Consider the following 24,047-nt stretch of genomic DNA (forward strand, 5'->3'; position numbering starts at 1 on the left):
CTCCAGGTTTTCTCAGACCTCTCCTCTGCGTCGCACCACAGGTCTGCAGGGGATGTGCTACAGGAGCCCTTCTTGAAAAAACGAAAATTATCAAAGACTGCCCGGGTGACCCGTAATCTCTCACCACTGCCAGACTTGGACATCCTTAAAGCGGTGGTACCATCGGGACGCCCCTCGGCTTCACCTCGCCCTCCGATGCCTCCCCAAACAAAGGAGGCCTTCTTTAATTTGTCCATGGCTCTCTCGGGCTTCTATGAGATCATGCAAGCTTCTTTCCATATGCCAGGTTCCGTGCCGAGCGGAGATGGACATTCTCCACGTCCCTCCACTCACAAATCGCCCTCAAAATCCAGGTCGCCGCCTCCGAGGGCCCAATCCCCGCCATCACCAGGGGTGCTACCCACACCAGAACCCATCATTAGACCAGTCTCTCCAGTGGCCCCTATGACATCCTCGGATTCCTCCCCTCTGATCCGGGCGAGGGACCTGCGGAACCTTACTCCCCACTGGAGGACTTAACATATCCAAAGTTTTTGAATAAGATGGGTAAGATACTGAACATACAAATCCAGAAGGTGCCGGACCTGAGGGCGGACACCCTTGGCCTCTTAAAGATTTTTGACCTACCATCAGAACCCACCGCTGTACCCGCACATGAGGTACTCAATTCGGTTCTAGAAAAATCCTGGGAGACACCCTTCACACTCCCTGCTGTGTCTCGGAAGATGGACCTCAAATATAAGATGCAACCGTCCCCGTATTATGCTACCCCTCAATTACCACATGTTTCCATCGTCGTGGAGTCCGCCATGGCGAAGGCCAAAAAGTCCAAACTTCACTCTGCAGCACCCCCGGGATGGGATCTGAGATCCTTGGATGACTTTGCGAAACGAGCTTTTCAGTCTTCAATTCTGGCAACTAGGATCAACTATCACCAATTTTATATAGTACAGTACATCTACGAGTTGGTCCAACGTGTGAAGGACATGTTCCAAGTTTCGGAACCCACTTCTGAGAACCCGGACCTCATCCGAGACATGGAGGAGGCCTCCAGGCATCTCTTGTGGACAGTATATGAGGGATTTGAGGCCTCCTCGCGTACCTCAGCAGCGTCGATCACAGCACGACGTTTGGCCTGGCTTTGAGTAAGTTCCATCAGGGACGACATACACGACAAATTGTCTAACTTACCCTGTAAGGGAAACAATTTGTTTGGTACCAGATTCCAGGAGACCATAGCCCAACTTAAAGAACAGTCAGTGGCGGCCCAATTGCTCACCGTCCCACATCCGTACTCCTCGCCACGCAGATTTTATGCTCCCCCTAGGAGGCAGGCTTTCCAACGGAGAGCATACCGCCCGTATGCGTCGTACAGACCTGCACCTTACGAACCTCAGGTTCAGCCACAGAAACAGACTTCACAAATTCAAAGGGGTCGCCCCCGGCCACAACGCCAACAGGCTCAGCAACCGACAACCTCCAATAAACTAGCCCAGTCTTTTTAACTGCACCCACGCCACCATCAGAGAAGGTGTTAGCAGGGGGCATACAGAAGCACATCCAACATTGGCGAGCCATCACGACGGATCAGTGGGTACTGGACGTTGTTCGTCTCGGCTACAGAATCCCTTTTCCCTCTCTACCTCAGCTCCCTCCAAGACCAATCTTACCCTCTTGGAAAGAGAAGCTTCTACCCTGTTACAGCAAAAGGCAATTCAATGCATTCCGCCATCTCATCAGAACACAGGGTTCTACTCCCCCTGTTTCCTCATACCCAAGAAATCGGAGTTCTCCGTCCCATCCTGGATCTCCGAGACCTCAACAAATACATTGCCAAAGAAAAATTCAAGCTGATATCACTAAAAGCCATCTTACCGCTGATCCAACCCAATGCATGGATGTGTTCGATAGACCTCAAAGATGCATACACTCATATTCCAATGCATCCTTCCTTCTGGCAATACCTATCTTTCCAAGGCAACAGCCAGCACTTCCAATACAAGGTACTCCCCTTTGGTCTCTCAACAGCACCCCGTGTGTTCACCAAGTGCATGGCAATGGTGGTGGCGTTTCTCAGACAGCAGGGCATAATAATATTTCCGTATCTTGACAATTGGCTAATTGTGGCTTCCACCCAACGCACACTTTACCAACACCTCCACAACACAATCAATTGCCTCACCAAATTGGGCCTAGTAGTCAACTACCAGAAATCCCACCTGCAAGCGTCTCAGCAACTTCAATTCATAGGGACCTGCCTGAACACAGTCAAATACAGAGTATTCCTGCCGCAGGACAGATGGTCCACCATGCTCAACCTTTTCCGTTGTCTCAAGCTAACCCCATTCCCATCCGCCTGTCAGGTGTTAACCGTCCTAGGGCATATGGCGGCATCAATTCACGTAGTGTCCAATACACGTCTCCATATGCGACAGATTCAGTGGGATCTCAAGAGACAATGGAAACAACATTCACAGCCATTGACATACAAACTACGCTTGACGAAGGGCATGGTCCAAGAACTAGACTGGTGGCTACAACGCTCAACACTCACCAAGGGCGCCCCATTTCTCCTGCTCCCGCACAATGCAGTACTCACTGCGGATGCCTCCCGCAAGGGATGGGGAGTGCATCTCAACCACCTGCAAACTCAAGGTCAATGGACCAGACAGGAGCAGTCCTATCAAATTAATTTCCTGGAACTACAAGCGATACGATACGCCCTCAGAACCTTTGTTGCTCACCTCCAAGGTCACCGGGTAATAGTGTATACAGACAATCAAGTAGCCATGTTCTACATCAACAAACAAGGAGGATCGGGCTCTTGGATACTATGCAAAGAGGCCCTCACCATTTTCAACTGGGCCAACAGTCACTCCATTCACTTACAGACAACTTACCTACCCTGCATTGCCAACACTCAAGCGGACAAATTGAGTTGAGTATTTCACCCACACGAATGGTCCCTCCATCACGAGGTGGTGGAAACTCTCTTCCACAAGTGCGGAAGACCCTCGATAGACCTCTTTGCCACCAAACTCAACTGGAAGGTGGCCCGTTTTTTGCTCTGGGTGGCCCAGTCCCTGCAGGGATGCCCAGGATGCTTTTCTCATACCATGGACAGAACCGCTGATGTATATGTTTCCACCGATTCCGCTCATCACACGTACTCTACAAAAATGCATGCAGGACGGGGCTCAACTAATTCTGGTAGCACCTGCATGGCCTCGACAGCCATGGTACACACATCTGCTGCAACTATCAGCAGATGCACCGCTGCGCCTACCGCAATGCGAAGCCCTCCTGTCATAAGAGCAGGGAACCCTGCTCCACCCGCTCCACTCATCCCTGCATCTAACAGCTTGGAGGTTGAACGGGTCTTTTTTCTTTGAACAGGGTTTCTCCATCACAGTCCAGGACATAATGTTAGAATCCCGGAAACCATCCACCAGATGCAGTTATCAATTCAAGTGGCAGAGATATGCGACATGATGCGGTTCCAAGGGTTTAGATCTGCTCACCTGTGCTCCAAACAAGTTATTAGACTATTTACACACCTTGTATACCGCAGGTTTTCCACTGCCTCAGTCAGGGTTCACCTAAGTGCCATTGCTGCCTACCATAGACTCTTTGACGGTCAACCGATTTTCATTACACCCGCCCATTTCTAGATTCATGCAAGGTCTCCTTCATCTTCGTCCACCAATCTCTAAGCCTCCAGTACCCTGGAATCTCAATTTGGTTCTAGAACAATTAATTTTACCACCATTTGAGCTGATGGATTTGGCGCATATTAAATACCTCACTTGGAAAGTAGTATTCTTAACAGCGGTTACGTCGACCCGACGCATAAGTGAGTTGCAGACATTGGTACATTATAGCCTGTATCTCCAATTTTTCCACCACAAGGTCCTTCTACGAACTCATCCAACTTTTTTGCCGAAAGTTATCTCCCAATTCCACCTCAACCAGTCCATTGAGCTCCCAACGTTTTGTCCAAAGCCTCATTGCAATGAACGGGAGAAATTATTGCACACCTTGGACTGTAAAAGAGCATTGGCGTACTATAAAACAACGAACCAACTCGCAGAACAGACCTTCACAGCTCTTTGTCTCCTTCAATCCCAATGCTCTGTGCCTTCCAGTAGCTAAGCATAGGATCTCTAGCTGGATAACCCAGTGTATACAATTCTGTTACGAAAAGCGACCGTGCAAGCTGTCTTCTCAGCCCACAGCTCATCAAACACGTGCAGTAGCAACTTTCCTAGCTCACCTTCGACACGTAGCGCCACTGGACATCTGCAAGGCTGCTACGTGGGCATCTCTTCATACTTTCACTTCCCATTAATGTCTGGATCAACAGACCACTGAAGATGCTAAACTGGGAAGAATTCTTCTACAAACCTTATCCACAGAGTAACTGAGTCGACTGTCACTCATGGTTTCATCACACTTCAAAGGTATCGGAGACTAATAACATTTCCTTCAGTGTGATGTGGAGCTTAGGACTCCCATGACAGCATGGCTAATTCAGCCCTGCTATCGATGGGAAAAAGCAAGTTTGCTTACCGTAAATGCTGTTTCCATAGATAGCAGGATGAATTAGCCATGCTGACCCACCCACCTCCCTGAACAGTCGACTCCGCCTTACGACCTCGCTTGCTTAATCACAGACTGAGGAGAGTCAATTCCAGCGCGGGAACTCACACGCAGCCTCAGAGCAAAGCTCTGACATCACTTTGAAGCTCCGCCTCCCGGGCCTGATTGACAGTTCCCATGACAGCATGGCTAATTCATCCTGCTATCTACGGAAACACCCTTTACAGTAAGCAAACTTGCTTTTCCATTAATGACATCATATTTTTTTTAAAGCTAAAGGAATCTTCTCCCCAATCACAGCTCATCCCCAATATTCTCCTCCCTCCTGCTCCATTCCTCCCCAGCAGTCCTTCAACACCACAGTCTCTTTCCCCCAGCCTCACTCTCTCAACCCCATTGCTCTCCTCTCCTCCCCATCTTTTCTCCTTTCCCTTCTTACATCTTCTTCGCACTTAATTCTCCCCTTCCTTTATGGCCATACTTTGAATTTTATATTTGGGGGGGGAGGGAGTTTAATACCCCTCTCCCAGCTTCAATCCCTACATCTCTTTAGCCTGCTCTGCTCTCCATTTCCCTCTAACTTGTTCTTCTCTGTTCCCCTCCCAGTTCCTCTTCCCATTCCTCCACTCCCCAGCAGGTTCCTGTTCACTCCTCCTTAGCCAGCTTACCTCTGCAGGCTTGATTCACCCATCCCTTTACTGATTCCCATCCATCAGCAGAATGTTAGGATTCTCTTCATTGACAGGCTCAAATCATCTTACAAGTTGCGATCCCCTTCCTCCACAAGGTTGGGCATGCATATATGCACCAGCAAACATGTGCACCCCACTGGCTGCTGAGGAGTATACTGCACAGCTTGGAACTTATGCCTGTTGCTCAGAACCTATGTGCATACTCGCTGAACTGCATGGATGGCTCAGAGCGTATATGCATATGCCCCACTACAAGACTCCTGCAGACATGAGGGCTTTTGACAGGGCTGCAGGGAAACAAAGCTGCAGGACCTGAGGGAGCCAGATTGATCTGCGGCCTAGAAAAGAGAGCCATGGGGCCAGAGGGAAGCAAACAAATGGGTAGGAGGAGGAAAGGAGCAAGACTGCCTGGATTAGGTTGGGCAGGAGAGAACAGGCAGGTGGGCTGAGAGTGCTAGGTTCAGACTGGGGGGGTGGCAAATATCCAGGTCAGTGCTGATGGGAGGGGGACAGAATGTACTGAGGAGGGGTAAATAGAGTTCTGAGGTCGGGGTGAAGAGGGGGATAGGAGTGTGTTGGAGTCAGGCTGGGTGGGAAAAATCAGAGGTTTGGGGAGTTGAAGTAAGCTAGAGTCAGGCTGAGGTGAGGGTGTGGGGGACAAGTGCTGGGGTCGAGATGGGGAGGGGTGGCAAAGAGTGGTGGGGTCAGCCTGGGGAGAGAGAGTGCTCAATGCGTCCAATTTAACATAGCCTTCACTGAATTTTCAACCAATGTCAGCTAGATTTTATTAATATTTTGCTAAAAGAACACTTGATTGCTTACTCTCAGAGTGTAAAGCTGTGCTGACATATGTAGTACAAATACTGAACTAAGAACAATATCAAAAGGGTACCTCTGCTTCATGATTTTTTTTAGTTTTTTTATTTTTCCAAATAAAATCTCTAGGTTTGATTCACCAAAACTCTTTTTGGCTCCAGAGAGTGAATAATGAATAAAACACAAATCCTAATTCTTGTAAAAGCAGAAATGTTAGAAATATTGAGCAGAAAAAACAAACAAAAAAAAATTACCATAGCTTGAAAAAGAATTTCCTCCACTCAGTCCACAGACCTCTGTTCACCAAATACATATGTACTTTTTATTCAAATCCAAATATATATATACGTATATATATTATTTGCTCCTGCCTCTGCAAAGGGCAAGGCCAGAATGCTGCTACAGCCAAGCAGCTCCCATTGCTCTCTATGGGAGAAAATTGGACACGTTTAAACTATTTTTTGCTTTTTGAACAAAATTATGAAAAGAAAGAATGAAACGTGAAAGTTCATTCAGCTGTTAGATAACATGAAGAAAAAAACATTTTTAACAACCTGTTTTTTATATTAATCTTTATTAATTTTTATAAGTAATTTATGAGAGGGAGTCCATAATTGAGGTGAATTTAAGCATAGCATCAAAATCAGTTTAAATTCTTCTTAATTATTGACTCCCCTCTCATATAAATGTAAAAGAGTTTGAGCATACAGTCACAAATTTATAATGTTCAAACAACTTTTATCAGTAATAGTTTATCAGTAGAGGCCCCCCTGTAATAAGGTGTGCAGAGCTATGCTCATATGTTTTGTGCACAGACTTTACTATCCATGCATCAAGCAGTTCTGCATGCAACACATGTGCCTACACACCAGCGTAAAACTGTGCACAAATTAATGCTCCTCCATTTACATTCCATGTTAATGAAGGCATTAGCTATTTTTGTTTGATGCAGAGAGGTGTGTAGGCTTAACTCGTGGTTTCTTAACACTGGAAAGAGCTGGGCCAATGTTAGTCTATAGGACTAAATGAGAAGCTCATAGTTCGGGAGTCTTGTACTCAAAATTTATGTGCATAAAACTCTTTGAATATTGTGTGCAGTTCTGGTCACCCCATCTCAAAAAAAGATAAAGCAGAGCTAGAAAAGGTACAGAAAAGGGCAAGTAAATGATAAAAGAAATGGAACGGTTTCCCTAGGAGATGAGGCTAAACAGGTTAGGGCTCTTTATCCTGGAGAAGAGACAGCCTAAAGGAGAGATTATTTTATTTATTTATTTATTTTATTTTATTTATCGAGTTTTATATACCGTCATTCGGTTTCGCCATCATAACGGTTTACAAGATTCGAAGTAATATAGTATGTTAATGAGTTAGCATTGACAATATGATCATAATTACATATTACAATATAGCAATACAGCAATACAATATAGCAATACAATTATAGCAAAATTAATGTTAGTTATACATTTTTTGGGTTAGTTATACATTTTTCATGTGGTTGTAGGAGGTGGTATAGGGGAAGTTCACAAGGTTCATATGGATGGGAGGGGTAGGTTAATAGGTTCACATATGGTGAGAGAGATGGACATAGAAATGGTTGCTATTGTGGTATATAGTGGGGGGGGGGATGTGTGGTAGTCAGTGAGTGTTTTGGTAGACTTTGTTGAATATCCAGGTTTTCAAGGCCTTCTTGAAGGTTTTTAAGTTAGGTTGTGTTCTTAGTTCGGTTGGGAGGGTGTTCCAGAGTGTGCCTATCCGATGGATAGGGCTCTTTTACAAGTTGAATTTAGTTGGGTCGATTGGATAGGTGGAATTTTCAGGAGGCCCTTGTTGGTTGAGCAGAGGTTTTGTTGTGGTGTATGGGGTTTGATCGTGGAGCCTAACCAGTTCGTTTGGTCTCCATGGATTAGTTTGTGTAGTATGGTCAGAATTTTGTAATTGATGCGATATTTTATTGGGAGCCAGTGTAGAGATATGAGGATTGGAATTATATGTTCGTGTTTTTTTGTTCCTGTTAGGATTCTGGTTGCTGAGTTCTGTAGGATTTGGAGGGGACGGATTATGGAGAGTGGTAAGCCGAATAATAAGGAGTTGCAGTAGTCAAGCTTGGAGAAAATGAGAAGTTGTAGGACAGTTCTGAAGTCATCTGGGGATAAGAAAGGTTTTAGTCGTCTAAGTGTTAGACTACTAAGTGTTAGTAGTTTGTGGTAGAGTTTATTTATTTATTACATTTTAACATTTGCCGTCAAGAATATAATACTTGATATGATAGTGGTTTATAAAATAATGGGTGGAATAAGAAAATAGGGAACATTTATTTACCCTTTCAAATAGTACTAGGACTAGGGGTCACCACCCCATGAAGATAATAGGTGGCACATTTAAAACAAATCAGAGAATGTATTTTTTCACTCAGTGCACAATTAAACTGTGGACTTTGTTGCCAGAGGATATGATGAAAGCAGTTAACAAGCTGGATTCAAAAAGGGGTTGGACAAGTTCCTGGAGAAAAGTCCATAAACCATTATTAGCCAAGTAGACTTGGGAAGATCATTGCTTGGCTCTGGTTATGAGCAAGAAGGACTGGATCTGTTCTTTGGGATCCTGCCAGGTACTTGACACTTAGATTGGCCACTAACGGAGAAAGGATGCTGGTCTTGATGGATACTTGGTAACTCAGTATGACATTTCTTATGTTCTAATTTGGGCGCAAATCAAGTTTTCTGCACTTAAAGGAAGTTTTATGTGCAGTAAATATGATTTGTACATACATTTTTTATGCACATAAATTGTGTTTTGTAAGCATAAATCTTATTTTATGCACAGAAGACATTATTTATGTGCACAAACATTTTCTATGTATAAATCATGTTTTCTGTGCATAAATTGTATTTTATGCACACAAATCACATCTTCTGTGCACAGTTTTGAGTTAGCATGTTTTTTTTAAAACACCCAATACCATTAGCTTACTGCATCGGGTACTAACTCAGTTTTTTACTGAACACAGTTTGCTTTTAAGTGCCTGAAAAACGGAATATAAATCAATATAAATAAATAAAATATAGCTCATATTTACTATATCAGGCCAGAGTAAATTAAGGAAAATAAAATAAAGGTCACGTGATGTGGTGATCTTGGGCAGTTGCTGATCCTGGGTCTCATGAGTGCCATCCCCCCAGAATCGACTGAATCCAGTGTCACCTGTTAGCAGTTTTGACTGTCAGATCATGGTGAGCTGTATATGTGTCTATAGATCAATACATGACTAAGTCTCTGGGGATTATGCCTGGTAAAGGAGTAAGAAAGAAAAAGAAAAATTGAAAGCAATAGAGGACAAAATGGCTGCAATTCCTAGAACACCTGGTTCGCCTGTCTCATAATTATTCACCCAAAGTGTCACTGAAACACAAGGCTTTCAATCCCCTATGCGCGATACTGATTCAAAAGCAAATAAAGGTCTCATTACAATTCCTGGCAAAACTTCGCATATGGCACAATGGAAAGAAGCAGGTTTTTGACCATACAGAGTCAACGAAGATCTTTATCGAATTGATTTGCATGTTCAGTTGTTGCATACACTCATGCTAATTTGGTCTGAGAAAATATTTTTGTCTTTATGGTAATAAGCACAGGTGACTTTCTGCGGAAGGAGGATTTCAGTTGGAGAGCAAGAAAAGGAAATAAAGTGATGTAACTGGTATGCTCCAGCCTGATGAGAGAAATGTTGCTTCGGTGAGTTCCTATATAGATAACAGGTGGCCACGCCGGAGGTGTCTGCCTTAGGGTGGAGGCAATCTGGTCCTTCTGGGAAGATTATCTCGATACGCACTAGTACCTTATGATTTTAAGCAAAAAGAAATCTGAAAGCTGTTTGAGTTGACATTTATTTTTGATGTGCCAGGCTGCTCTCCCTCGCAGGTGTGTGAGTGGCTGGATTAAATTGGAAACTTTGAAGAGATTTATCTTTAGATCACCCTGGGAGTATATAAAATTATACTTCACCTTCCTTTCTTAGCACAGCTGAATGATGTAATTTTGGTTGGGGGAAAGGAGTGTTGTATTGTGAGGAGTGGAGGCAGGGAAGTTTTTGTTGTGTCCTGTTGTTTGGAGGGGGTTTCCCTAATTCACGTTATTCCATACCTCATGTTCTGTGAAGAGCAATATTATCAATGTAGGGGACAGTTTGAGGGAGGAAGGGTGAAGGGGGTTCATGAGAGGAATTTCTATGATACCAGGTAAAAGGGCTCCATTAAGGGCAGGTACCAATTAAGGGCAGGTACTGGGAAGTAAAGATGGGGTGTTGTGGCGCTACAAAGAATTTGCTCATAGGCTGGGATGTAGCAAATTTAAGAAAGAAATAGGAAATGTAATAGAGGCATTTTATCTCTGGAATGTAGCAAGGCTGGGGTTGCCAATAAAACAAGAGAAAGTAATGACTTATTTACATAGATTGTGGGGTAATATGGTTTTCTTGCATGAAACCCATATGAAAGGACAGGAACATAAAAAACTGCATAAACGATGGTGTAGATATGTTTTCTACTCCTCAGGTACGTTAAAAAAAAATGAAGTGGCAATATTAATACACAAGAATGTGGCTTTCAACATGGAAAGCACACAGACAGACAAAGAGGGCAGATTTGTCTTGGGTAAGGCTCAGTTGCATGGGCAGACGGTTCTACTTGCATCCATCTATGCTCCTAACCAATATGACCATCACTTTTTTACACAGCAAGTCAAACTATAGTAGGCATGGGATCAATCCCATTAAAATTAGGAGGTGATCTAAACTGTATAGAAGACTCCAGACTGGACAAGAATACGAATGCTAAGTTCCATAAACTGGGTCAGGACAAAAGCGTGCCCTTTCTATGCTACAGGCTCAAAGATATAGACATATGGAGAGTACTGTATCTCTAAGAGAGGGACTGTACTCATGCAAAGGCTCACCTTTCTTTGTCAAGGATTTATTATATTCTAGTGTCAGAGGAATTGTTTAACCAGGTTGGCAAGACATCTATAGGGAGCCTAATTATCTCTGATCACTCCCCAATGGAGTGTCTCCTCATTGGTCACTCAGATGCTAACCAAGGCTTTAAATGGCGCATGCCAATGTGGTTGAGCAATGACCCAGAATTCCACATTTTCCTTCAGGAAAAATGGAAATGATTTGAAGTGGATAATGATATATATAAGGATGACCTAATTCTCTTTTGGAAAACCTCTAAGGCAGTTCTTAGGGGGAAATTATTAGCTATGCAGCCTCCCATGATATATTAGACTTAGAAAAACAGGTGAATTATTGCAAAACACAGGTGATTCAATTAGGAACAGTGGAGTGGGTAGGAAAATTTTAAATGGTGCAAAAGCTACTAAATGAATAACTCCATCAGAAATCCTTTCATTTGTTATTTGTATATAAACATAATCTCTTTCAATTTGGCAATAAATCTGGAAAAATGCTGGCTAATTTGGCTAAAGCACAAAGGAAGAAAAAGTATATAGGAGGAATCAAGAATGATCAGGGGCATAAAGTAAATTCAACCTGGGAAATAGGCGAGGTATTTAAAACATTTTATCAAAAATTATATGTTGCTGAGCCAGCTAATCTGGTGAATACAGATACCTTTATGTCTGGTCTGGCCTGCCCACAGGTGCTTGCGGAAGTATTATTGAAACTAAATTTACAAATAAGTGCCAAAAATTGAGCAGGTTGTTCAAGAGCTACAAAACTATAAATCACTGGGACCTGATGGGCTTCTAGCAATGTACACTAAGATTCTTAAAACCAACTTAATTTTACCATTAAAAGAATTGTTTAATAATATGATTGACAAAAGAGAAATGCCAGAATCGATGAAGCTGGCAGCAATATCGGTTTTACCTAAATTGGGAAAAGATCCTATAAATCCAGCCTCTTACTGGCCTACATCTCTCTTAAACCAAGATATAAAAATCTATGCAAAAATTATTGCCAGTAGATTAAAATTGGCTATGCCCAAAGTGATATCACCAGAACAAAGTTTTTGTTTATGGCAGGAAATCATCCGGCAATATTCGGACATTGATACTGTCCTTAGATGCCTGTAGGACCTTTGGCTATGTTATTCCTATTGTCATTGGCTTTGATGCAGAAAAGGTGTTCGATAGGGTCTCCTGGGATTTTTTAAAATTTTATTTTGATTCATTTTGGTTTTGGTGGGCAAATTTATGAATGGATACGTTTATTATACAGAGCCCCAAAGCATTTATAAGCAAAAATGGTTCCTCTTTTGACATTTTTCAGATAAAGAGAGGAACCAGACAAGGATATCCGCTATCCCCCTTACTTTTTATTCTCACTTTAGAACCCTTGATAATTTGTGTAAAACAGGATGAAAATGTTAAGGGGGAGATAATTGGTCAATCGGAATGGAAACTAATGCTTTTTGCAGATGACATATTGATGACATTAACGCGAGCTAGGGAGTCACTGCCACAACATTTGACTACTATTGAAGAATTTGGGAGTTTCTCTGGATTAAAATTGAACTTAACCAAGTCAGAGGCAATAGTTGTTGAAGGATTATTAAAATCAAGATGGACAAGTTTCCCACTAAAGTGGGCAGAAGGTATAATTAAGTGTTTGGGCATAAATATTCATGGTAAGGTTAAGGAATGGTATAAACAAAACATTTATCCAATAATACAAGAATTTAAAAGGAAACTCTCAAGTTGGATAAATTTACCATTATCTTTGTCAGGGCAAATTGCTTTTGTGAAGATGGCATTAATTCCAAAATTAATCTATGTACTACAAATGATCCCAAGTATGCTTTTAAAAAAAGATTTAAAATTCATCTATACTCTTTGTTCTAAATTTTTCTGGAAGGGCAAGAGAGCAATACTAATATTAGCAATGCTAATAGCTAGATTAATCACTCCCAAATTGGAAGGAGGAATGGGGTTTGCTAATATTCAATACTATAATTTAGCATGTATTATGTGCTATGTAAGGGACTGGATTACAGGATTATCAAATAATCAGTTAATTAAAATAGAAGACCAATTTGCCTTTTCCACTGAGTTTGTGATATATTTTATATACTAGAAATAATAAGCTCCCGGTGCATATTCTGGATTCTATTATTTTTCATTCCCCTAGGCAAGGGTGGAAGTATATTAGATCCTTCACAGGTCTACCATGGTGTAAATCATATTGTAAACCTCTGAAGGGGAACCTGGATTTCACACCAGATCATTTAATGTTCTTGCAACTAAGAAGTTGTATCTCTGCTTTACATACTCCATGTGAGAGTGAACTTACCAGTGGGAGATTAGCAGTTGTTACATCTTTTTAGGAAGAATGTATTTACTATAACTTTCAGGAAAATTCGAATTATAAGGTCTTTCGCTTACTGGCCGAAATATGGTGATCGGATTTATAGATCATTCTTGATGAGGATGACCTTTATGCATGTATGTCCCGCATGCATAAAGCGGTAATGAGTGTGGACCTAAGAAAATCATATGTTAAGATTCTGTATAGAATAGGTTTTTGGCCCAGCAAAGCTTAGAAGGGAAATATAGCGAACCCAAACACATGCATTAAATGTTCCACTAAAGTGGCCACCCTACTACATTGCCTATGGGAATGCAATAAAATTCAACCATTATGAGAAAAGTTGTTAGTTTTTTTTCAGTTCAATGGTCCCAGATAAATTTCTCTGGACAGCAGCTTTTTGCATATTAGGGCACACAGGTGATAAGCCAGTTCTGAAACAGATCTATAAGTCGATTTTGGCTTGTATTCAAGCATTAAAATAGATATTGATTAGATGATTGGCACAGGAAGGTCCAGATTTCTCCACTTGGAGATTGGCAATGGTGGAGTTATACATGTTGGAAAAAAGTCCTTAGACAGAAGTAAGAGGGCACATGATGAAGAGTGGAGCAACTTTATGTCAGCAGTACCTAAAGCGTTAAAGGAAAAACATAATGGTTAGATAAAGAGGAACTGTTAAGATAGTAGACAAGCTAAGGGCCGGATTTTTAAAGCCCTATGCACGCCAGGCCTATTTTAAAAAGGCCCGGCCATGCGTGTAAAGCCCCGGGAAGCGTATAAGACCCAGGGCTTCGAGGGAGGGGGTGGGGGTGGGGCGAGGCTAGAGGCCTCCAGCACAGCGGCCATTTGCCGCTGTGTTGGGGGAATCGCGTGCCAGCAGGGTGCCGGCATGCACAACAGGTAAAACAAACATTTTGGGAGGGGGTCTAGGTTAGGGCTGGGAGGGTAGGTTAGGGGAAGGGGTAAGAAGGATAGATTAGGGGGTAGGGAAGTTCCCTCCCAGGCCAATCCTAAATTGGAGCAGCCTGGGAGGGAATGAGGGAAGGCCGCAGGCGGTGGCCCGCGCAAGTTGCACTAATGTGCAACTTGCGCGTGCAAGTTGCACTAATGTGCAGATTTTATAACATGTGCGTGTTATAAAAATCAGGCGTCCATGTGTGCGTGCCGGGTAGGTGGAGATTAAAGGAACCTGGATGTACACTGTTACACTGTTATGTTCCCTCATCTAGTGTTGTCTAAAAGGCTTTGAGAGACATATGATATCATTGTTCTGTTGTAAAAATCCAATAAAGATATTTACAAATACACTTTTCTTTTTTGTTATATTTTAATTCTGTTTATTATTTATTGTTTGGATTTATTGACCACCTTTTAGAAAAAAAGATTCAGTGAAAGCAGAATAAGCTGATATCAATGTTAGAATAGGAAAGGTGAGTCTATAGCACTATATTTTGATATATTATCCTCTTTGTTTGTAAGTCAGATGTTCATGTGATGCAAATTTTGACAGTTCTTTAAATCATTCTGTTAATATACGAACAGTAGTTGATTTCTACAACCTTAAAAGTAGATATGATTAGTGTCCATTTTCAACTCTAAGAATTTAGGACATATCGGGGTTTTTTTTTAATAATGAATAATAATAATTATAGCATTAAAAGTATGTTTTTTAATATTTACCATTCTTCTTCCAAATATTAATTAATCATGGGCAATTCCAAAGTACATGTGTCAAATCGCCTTCATACTTCTATTTACATAATCATTTCTTATGTATGCAAAGGCCTGCTATTATCTGTTAATTATTTTAATTCGCGTTAGTTTTTCCTTTGCTCCATGTGAGGGCAGTTTTCAAAGCAGTGCTTTACCCATGGAAATAGGCTTTTTGAAAATTGTTTACCCGATATGTGGGCAACAGTCACACATCTTAGCGCATACAGGTATTTTTATGCCTTAGGGAGAGGCTTCCTGAGGGCAGCGTTTGGAACTATGCACCTACTTTTGAATTTTCAAAAGTATGTATCTAGTTTTACCTACATAAAGCATCCACACAAAAAGGAGATGCAAGTGCATCCAAGTACTTTTTCCTTAGGCAATTTTCAAAGTAAAAGTACACACATATTTTTACTTTGAAAATTAGTGTAAATTCTGTGGGTAAAAAGGACCCGTGGACTTTGCTGAAATGCAGGCAGTATGAAAATTGCCTCTTGCTATTTGCTCTAGTCCTGGTGTTTAAAGATTCCCATTAAAAATGTTTTTTCCATTATCCTTCTGCCAAAGGGAGGGTAGTTTTCAAAGCCATTTCCATGGTTCAAACAATGCTTTACATACAGAAATGGGCTTTTACATAATTCCCACTCAATTTGCAGATATGCATATTGCTGGAAGTACTGAGGCAAGATTTGCACTTATTAGGATACTTTTGCATTTTCAAAAGTGTGCACATATTTTTTCTCAAAACAACTACCTGCACAAATTAACAGGAGTAAATGCATGTGGATAGCTTTTGGTGGAATAATTTTCAAAGGGATAGTATGTGCATACTTTCCCTTTGAAAACTGGTGTAATGCCAGTGGGTAATTGCCTTTAAATTAAATGAGGGCAATTACAAAATTACCCCTTAAAATACAAACTGATTTATGATTTTTTTTTTTATTTATAATTTGCATTTTCTCCAAAAGTGATTAAAGAAAAAATCCAGATAACATGATTCACCCATTGTCATAGAAAACTTTTAAGCAATTATCACCAAAATAATAAAAGCCATCCGGGAGATCCATCAGTCCACATATCTAAAAAAGGGAGGTGTCACAGTTAGGAGATATAGAAGAAAAATAAATTACAAGTAAAGGAATCCAAGCATGATAAACTGAAACATAGCAGAAATCATAGCATCTTGATTCTCTAATTAGGCAAGGGGGTAGAATGGTTACACTTTTAGCCTCAAGAAAAAAATCTTAATGGTTCTGGTTCAAATAATACATAACTCACACCAACAAATATACAGCTAGATTCATCAAAAAGTGTTACTAACACATTGATAACAAAAAGGGGTGTGTTTTTGCTAAGTCCCCATTTTCACATCCTGCACTGAGAGGGAGGGAGAGAGAGAGAGAGACTGAATATCTACAAGGCCTTCATAGTAGTTAAGTATTTATATCTCTATAGGAGGGCCATCTAACAGGTCGAGGTGAGGTGTTGGTGGTGGTTTAGGGGCCAGTTTCACATGTAGAGTGAGATGTACGAACAGCACAGTACACCTTGGTGAAGATTTGATGTCATTTGGCGTGAGGAAAGTCTCACAAAGATGAAATTTCTACTATTTATTTATTTGAGTTTTATATACCGTCATTCAGTAAAGCCATCATAACGGTATGTTCTCTCACCCTAGCATATCAAACTAGGGTGAGAGAACATGACGTCAAATCTTCACCGAGTTTTACTTTGCTGTTCGTACATCTCATTCTCCATGCGAAACTGGCCCCTAAACCACCACCAACTCCTCACCTCGACCTATTAGATGTCCTGTTTAGTCCCTACGTTAATCACTTTAATATCAGATACTTCTTTTTCCAAAACTTCAAATTTTCCAACTCCTTACAAGAAGGCTGTTGGAGCCAAGGCCTTCACATCGTCAGAAAGAGAACTTATCTCTGAAGCTCAAACATTCAAGGAAGTATCCGGTCTCACCAGTGCCACCTATATTGTATCGAGTTACGACCGGGGATTTAGACTGCGAATAAACAGATCTAACAATAGCAGGGGACAATGACACCTTGGGCTGTAGCTGAGACATTTCACCACCAACATTAGGGTTCCTCACCACCTATATGAAACGCAATCTGTCTTCATAACAACAGCTCCCAGCTGATCTTTCAAATGTGCAGCCAGTTAGGCTGCCTCGCCTCCACTGCTCTTCAAAATCTCCACAAACACAAGAGGTAGAGCCAACTCCTTGCATGTGCTGCTCATCGCACATGATGATCTTCTAGTCTGTTCTTCCTCTTGTCTTTCTCCCAGTGGGGGCTGCTAATCTAGTGGACTCAATGAAATCAAACACCCTGGATCTCCAACACTCCTCCGTCATGGCTCACCGTAGGAAAAGCATCCTCCACAGAACCAGTCAAGCAAATGTAACTCTCTCCTTCTCTGTTGTGGAAAAGGGCAAACCTGGGTCTCAGAAGGAAATACTTGCAATCTTCTCTTCCTTTGAGAAGGCATTTTAACTGGATGTTGCTGGAACCAGCAAGAAAATCGAAAAATAAGTAACAAGAAGGGGAAGTAAAACAACTGAGGATAATCATGCAACTCCGATGCCACTATCTTGGCTTCTCCTCCAAACTGATTTATGTTAAGCATAGCTAAACTGATTTTCTTAGACCAGTGAGTGAAATAGGTATATTGTGGAAGATCAAAAGTAAATTTGTGCAGTCAACCATAATTATCAGCATCTGAAAACAGACATTGTAAGGGGACATGAAGAATAAACCTTAATTTCCAATTGAAATTCATGTAAATCCCATACTCTGGTCCCTCCTCAGTGAATCACAGGGTACACTCAATACCAGGGCTTTCTCTCTGGTATCACTCTGTCTTTATTTAAATTCTCTGGTTGAAGGGTCCTCCATAGAGGGGAAGGATAAACCTAGGTTCTGGGCATTAATTGTCTGTCTCTGTAGTGAGTGCCAATAAACAAGCTGTAAGCAAATCTGGTGATCAAGTTTACTGTAGAAATGAGTTCAAGCATGATAATCTGGCATTTGGTACAAGTCTCTCTCCATTAGGTTCCATAAAGAAATTCAAAACTAGTACATCTGTGATCCTTTTATCTATCCCTCAAGAGTCCCTTCTTTATTGTTGGATGTCATGTGATGCCTTCCTGGGTAAACTACAATATGGGGTCATCTTCCCAATGTATTTCCCTGCAATTACCTGGGATCTATATGTTTGATTTTGAATTTTCCAACTTCTCCTCTATATACCAGACAGGTATCTGCTGCAGATGAACAACTTATGGGCACTGTTCCTTCCAAGGTGTGCATGCGCACAAAGAATCTGGACCCCACACAGCACAGCAGAATACACACAAGCTCCTCTCCTGCTACCACCAGTGCAGAGCCATGAATTTCCCTTTCCCCCTCCCTCTCCCCCCCCCCCCCCCGCCCAAGGCCCCAAGGAGCAGGCGTAGAAGTGTGCCTTGGATAAGGCGAGAGCTGCATGTAAAGAAGAGGGAGGACCTGCTACATGGAATGCTACCATCACCAAGGGAGAGAGAAAGGAGGCCTGGAACTGTCCACTGCCATGGAGAGAAGAAGGCCCCGAGTACTGCTGCACTGCTGCTGCTGAAAGGAAAGCCCCCCCCCCCCCCCCGCCCCGGGTTCTGCTTTGGTGAAGAGGGGAAAAGCTCCAACTTGGGGGCCTTCCTTTCTTCACCATGGCAGCACTCACAAGCCTTCCTCGCTTCACCGCAGCTGGACTTGGGGGCCTTCCTTTCTCTACTGTGGCAGCACTCAGGGGCCTTCCTTTCTTTACTGCGGCAGCACTTGGAACCACGGTGAAGAGAGGAAGCCTCCCTAGTGCTGCTGCAGTAAAGAAAGGAAGGCTGGTAGGAGAAAGTGGCTAGTGCAGGAAGACCTTGTGAGGCTGGAAAATTGGGCATCTAAATGGCAGATGAAATTTAATGTGGACAAATGCAAGGTGATGCATATAGGGAAAAATAACCCATGCTATAGTTACACAATGTTAGGTTCCATATTAGGTGCTACTACCCAAGAAAGAGATCTAGGCGTCCTAGTGGATAACACATTGAAATCGTCGGTTCAGTGTGCTGCGGCAGTCAAAAAAGCAAACAGAATGTTGGGAATTATTAGAAAGGGAATGGTGAATGAAACAGAAAATGTCATAATGCCTCTGTATCGCTCCATGGTGAGACCGCACCTTGAATATTGTGTACAATTCTGGTCGCCGCATTTCAAAAAAGATATAATTGCGATGGAGAAGGTACAGAGAAGGGCTACCAAAATGATAAGGGGAATGGAACAGCTCCCCAATGAGGAAAGACTAAAGAGGTTAGGACTTTTCGGCTGAGGGGGGATATGATAGAGGTGTTTAAAATCATGAGAGGTCTAGAACGGGTAGATGTGAATCGGTTTTTTAGTCTTTCGAATAAAGAAAGACTAGGGGGCACTCCATGAAGTTAGCATGTGGTACATTTAAAACTAGGGATGTGAATCGTTTTTTGACGATTTAAAAAAAATCGTCAGATATTTTTTAAATCGTCAAAAATCGTTAAGAGTCGCGATACAATAGAAATTCCCCCGATTTATCGTGAAAAATCGTAAATCGGGGGAGGGGGAGGGCGGGGAAAACCGGCACACCAAAACAACCCCTAAACCCACCCTGACCCTATAAAATTAATCCCGAACCCCCCCCCAAAACTTTTTACGAGTACCTGGTGGTCCAGTGGGGGCGCGGGGACCGATCTCCCGCTCTCGGTCCATCGGCGCCATTTTGGCTGCCACTACAAATGGCGCCGATGGCCCGATTAAAAAAAAAAAAAAAACCCACCCGACCCTTTAAAAATGACCCCTTAGCTTTCCCCACCCTCCCGATCCCCCCCAAAACATTTTAAAATTACCTGGTGGTCTAGTGGTGGTCCCGGGAGCAATCTCCCGTTCTCGGGCCGTCGGCTGCCACTCATAAAGATGGCGCCGATGGCCCTTTGCCCTTACCATATGACAGGGTATCCGTGCCATTGGCCGGCCCCTGTCACATGGTAGGAGCACTGGCTGGCCGGCGCTGTCTTTAAAGATGGCCGGCGCCGTCGTAAAGATGGCGCCGGCCATCCAGTGCTCCTACCATGTGACAGGAACTGGCCAATGGCACAGATACCCTGTCACATGGTAAGGGCAAAGGGCCATCGGCGCCATCTTTATGAGTGGCAGCCGACGGCCCGAGAACGGGAGATCGCTCCCGGGACCACCACTAGACCACCAGGTAATTTTAAAATGTTTTGGAGGGTGGGGGAAGGTAAGGGGTTAATTTTAAAGGGTCAGGCCTCACTAAAAAAAAAAAATAACGATGTGAATCGGAACCGATTCCGATTCACATCACCCCTGATCAGATTTTTTCCCCCCCTCTAGCCGAACCCGATCGTTAAGACGATCGGGCACACGATTCACATCCCTATTTAAAACTAATCGGAGAAAGTTCTTTTTCACTCAACGCACAATTAAACTCTGGAATTTGTTGCCAGAGGATGTGGTTAGTGCAGTTAGTATAGCTGTGTTTAAAAAAGGATTGGATAAGTTCTTGGAGGAGAAGTACATTACCTGCTGTTAATTAAGTTGACTTAGAAAATAGCCACTGCTATTACTAGCAACGGTAACATGGAATAGACTTAGTTTTGGGGTATTTGCCAGGTTCTTATGGCCTGGATTGGCCACTGTTGGAAACAGGATGCTGGGCTTGATGGACCCTTGGTCTGACCCAGTATGGCATATTCTTATGTTCTTATGTGCTGGGGGGGAGGGGGGGGAGATGGTACTGGGGAAGGGGAGGTGGGATGGGGAAAGGAAGATGGTGTGGGGGAGAGCAAGGAGATGGTGCTGGAGAGGGGTTGAGGAAGGGGATATGGTGCTGGGGAAGGAGACCTGGTACTGGATGAGAGGGAAGGAGAGATGGTGTTGGGGTTTGGTATAATTTTTATTCGGTAACAGCATATACAAGAAGCAGAAAAAATTGTCACTTACAACCCAACAGTAAATGATAAAAAGCCTTACTGAAATAAAGATCAGATTCCTGAACCATCAATAATAAACTTTGCATAAGTATGCTCTTGTTACAGTTTTTTACCAATATACCCTCTCAAACTCCCCATACACCTGATCCCACTTATTAATTATCATCCATACAGCAATTGACAAACCATGCATAAAGCAGCATTCATTCTTCCTTTGTTCCCTCCCTTGGTCCAATGGAGTTAATGTTTCTAATCAATACTATTATGGATACAATATACAAACGTCACCAATTCACTGAATATGCCAATCACGTAAGTTTTCTGTTGTGGGCGTGGACCCTTAGACCAAGATGGGGTTGACGCAACCTGCAGGAAGGAGCCCTGGAGGTCCCCACTATCGACAGGCAGACTCAGATGAGACAGAGACCCAACTGGAGCTTTGCCTTTACCTACTCTCATTCCCCTCCAGTTGAGCCTTTGGGTGCCGGGGCCAGCAGGTCTTAGAAGGAGGCTCTGCGAACAATGGAAATTCTTCGACATAGTAAGGTTAGAGTAGAGTAGGACCAAGTACACCTTGAGACAGACTGGGGTCAGTGGCAGGCAATATACAGAATGTCCAGAAATCAGGCTGAGGTCAATTACCGGGTTTCCGTCCGTGGGAAAGGCGGGATGGTGAGGCAGGGCTGGAGGACAAGGAGCAACACAGGAGGCAAGGCACACTGGAGAACTGAAGACTGATCATGGAAACTGACGGACCAGATGAGAATCACAAGAACTGAAGACCCAAGGCGCTGCAATTGAAGACAAGAACGGAGACCATGAACAAGGGCAAGCTGGAACTGAAGAGCGAAGACAAGCTGGAACTGAAAATTGAAGACAAACTTGAAGATGAGGACATGCTGGAACTAAAGACTGAACACTGGCAACTCACACTACTATTCAAAGCAGGCAGACCTGTTGCCAAGGTGAGGACTGCAGGGGAAACAAGTCTTATATAGGCCAGCAGGTTTGACATCATCCAGGGGTGCTGTGGCACTTTTCCCACCATGGGCCCTTTAAATTGATTAGTGTTGTGCACAAGCACACCTAAGAAGGCAGATGAAACCAGTGCAAGAGCGGTGGAGTCTGCCATGCATCAACAGCATCTCGCTGCGAGAAGTAGCCAGCACAGTTGGGTTCACCAGCAGCATCCTGTTGTGTGCTGGGACTGAGCCTGCAGGTAGCAGCGGTGGTCTGTGAGGCAATCTGCAGCTACCAATCATAACATTTTGTCTTGCTCTTCATTTAAAGTTCTAAAACGGTTTTCATATTTCCACATATTGATCGTGCATTCTACCAATATTTAGTGGTGAACTGAGGTCCACGATCCAAGGTGATGTGCAGGGGAAGACCATGGAGCTGGAAGACATGTTGGACGAACAGTTGCGCCAGCTGGCCCGCCGAGGGGAGATGGGCTCGAGCCTTAAAGTGAGCCATTTTGGAAAACCGGTCCACCACTACCCATATGACCGTGTTGCCATGGATGGCAGGTCCATGCTTCTCTGGGTGCAGGAAGAGGATGTAACAAACCCCACGGTTTACCCACCGGTGTCTTTTGGTGGGCACAAACAGGGCAGGAATCTGTATATGCGTATACATCTTGGCGCATCTCCAGCCACCATTAATATTGCTGAAGGAAGGCCAAAGTCCAGATCCGTCTGGGGTGTGCAGCGGTGCTGGGGTCATGACCCCATTTTAGGACGCTGTCCCGGAATCTTCGAAAGACGACTGTCATGCCTGGCTGCACCATCCAAATGGCCGCCACCGTGATGCACGCAGGATCTATGATATGTTGTAATGGTTCCTCATGTTTCTCTGAGGTGAACAAACGGGATAGTGTGTCCGCCCAAAGGTTTTTTGCCGCAGGGCGGTAGCAGAGTTCAAAGTTAAAACATGTGAAGAACAAGGCCCAGTGTGCTTGGTGAGGGTTGAGACGCTGGACTTGATGTAGGTGCTCGAGATTTTTGTGGTCATTGTAGACCGTGATTCGATGTTGTGCCCCCTCCAGCCACTGGTGCCATTCTTCGAAGGCCAGTTTTTATCGCTAGGAGTTCTTTGTCACCGATGGCGTAGTTGTGTTGAGCCTGATTAAATTTCCTGGAAAAGAAGGAGCAGGGGTGCAGGGTGCTGGACGGGTCATGTTGGCTGAGCACCGCTCCCACCCCCTCAGAGGAGGCATCTACCTCGAGTATGAATGGAGCTCAAGGATCCGGATGTCGGAGACAGGGTTGGCACAAAAAGGCCTCCAGAGCCTCGACTGGCCAATCTTGGTCATTGGCCCTCTTGCGTGTTAGAGCCGTGAGGAGTGTGGCCAACCTTGAGTAGTTTTTTATAAAGCTTCGGTAGTAGGAACTGTTGAAGAGCTCGCAATCCACCGGGCTGTGGCCATTCCTGGATGCTTCTCAGTTTAGCCGGGTCCATTAGAAAACCCCGGCTGGACACTATATATATCCAAGAAAAGGAAAGGAGTCCATTTCAAACAGGCAGTTTTCTGGTTTGGCATAGAGATGGTTCTCTCGGAGTCATTGCAGAACCTGGCTCACATCTAAGGTCTTGGAATAAATTAGGATGTCGTCCAAGTAAACGACAACACAATCGTAGAGAAGGTCGCGGAAGATCTCATTCATGAAATTTTGGAAAACAATGGGTGTGTTGGTGAGGCTGAAGGGCATGACTAAATACTCATAATGGCCATCCCAAGTGTTGAATGCTGTCTTCCATTCATCTCCCTCCTTTATCCGGACAAGATTATAGGCGCCCCGGTGTTACAAATAGGCTCCGGTCAGGAGTCGTGAACACCACTAACAGGGGTGTCTCAGGGTGGAGAAAGGCA

The 24,047-nt window shown here is 43.4% G+C and overlaps 1 long non-coding RNA gene across 2 annotated transcripts in view; it reads left to right on the forward strand.

The window, feature by feature from the left end:
- LOC115093678 overlaps positions 1-24,047 on the forward strand; it is a 32,925-nt gene that overhangs the window by 4,480 nt on the left and 4,398 nt on the right. Inside the window, exon 2 of one of the 2 annotated variants that reach the window (XR_003857376.1) lies at positions 9,743-9,842. This is a non-coding gene — a long non-coding RNA (uncharacterized LOC115093678). Of the gene's footprint in view, positions 1-9,737; positions 9,843-24,047 lie in introns of both variants that reach the window. The other variant, XR_003857377.1, reaches the window with a different exon arrangement.

Source organism: Rhinatrema bivittatum, chromosome 6, assembly GCF_901001135.1.
Source record: "Rhinatrema bivittatum chromosome 6, aRhiBiv1.1, whole genome shotgun sequence".
NCBI lineage: Eukaryota > Metazoa > Chordata > Amphibia > Gymnophiona > Rhinatrematidae > Rhinatrema > Rhinatrema bivittatum.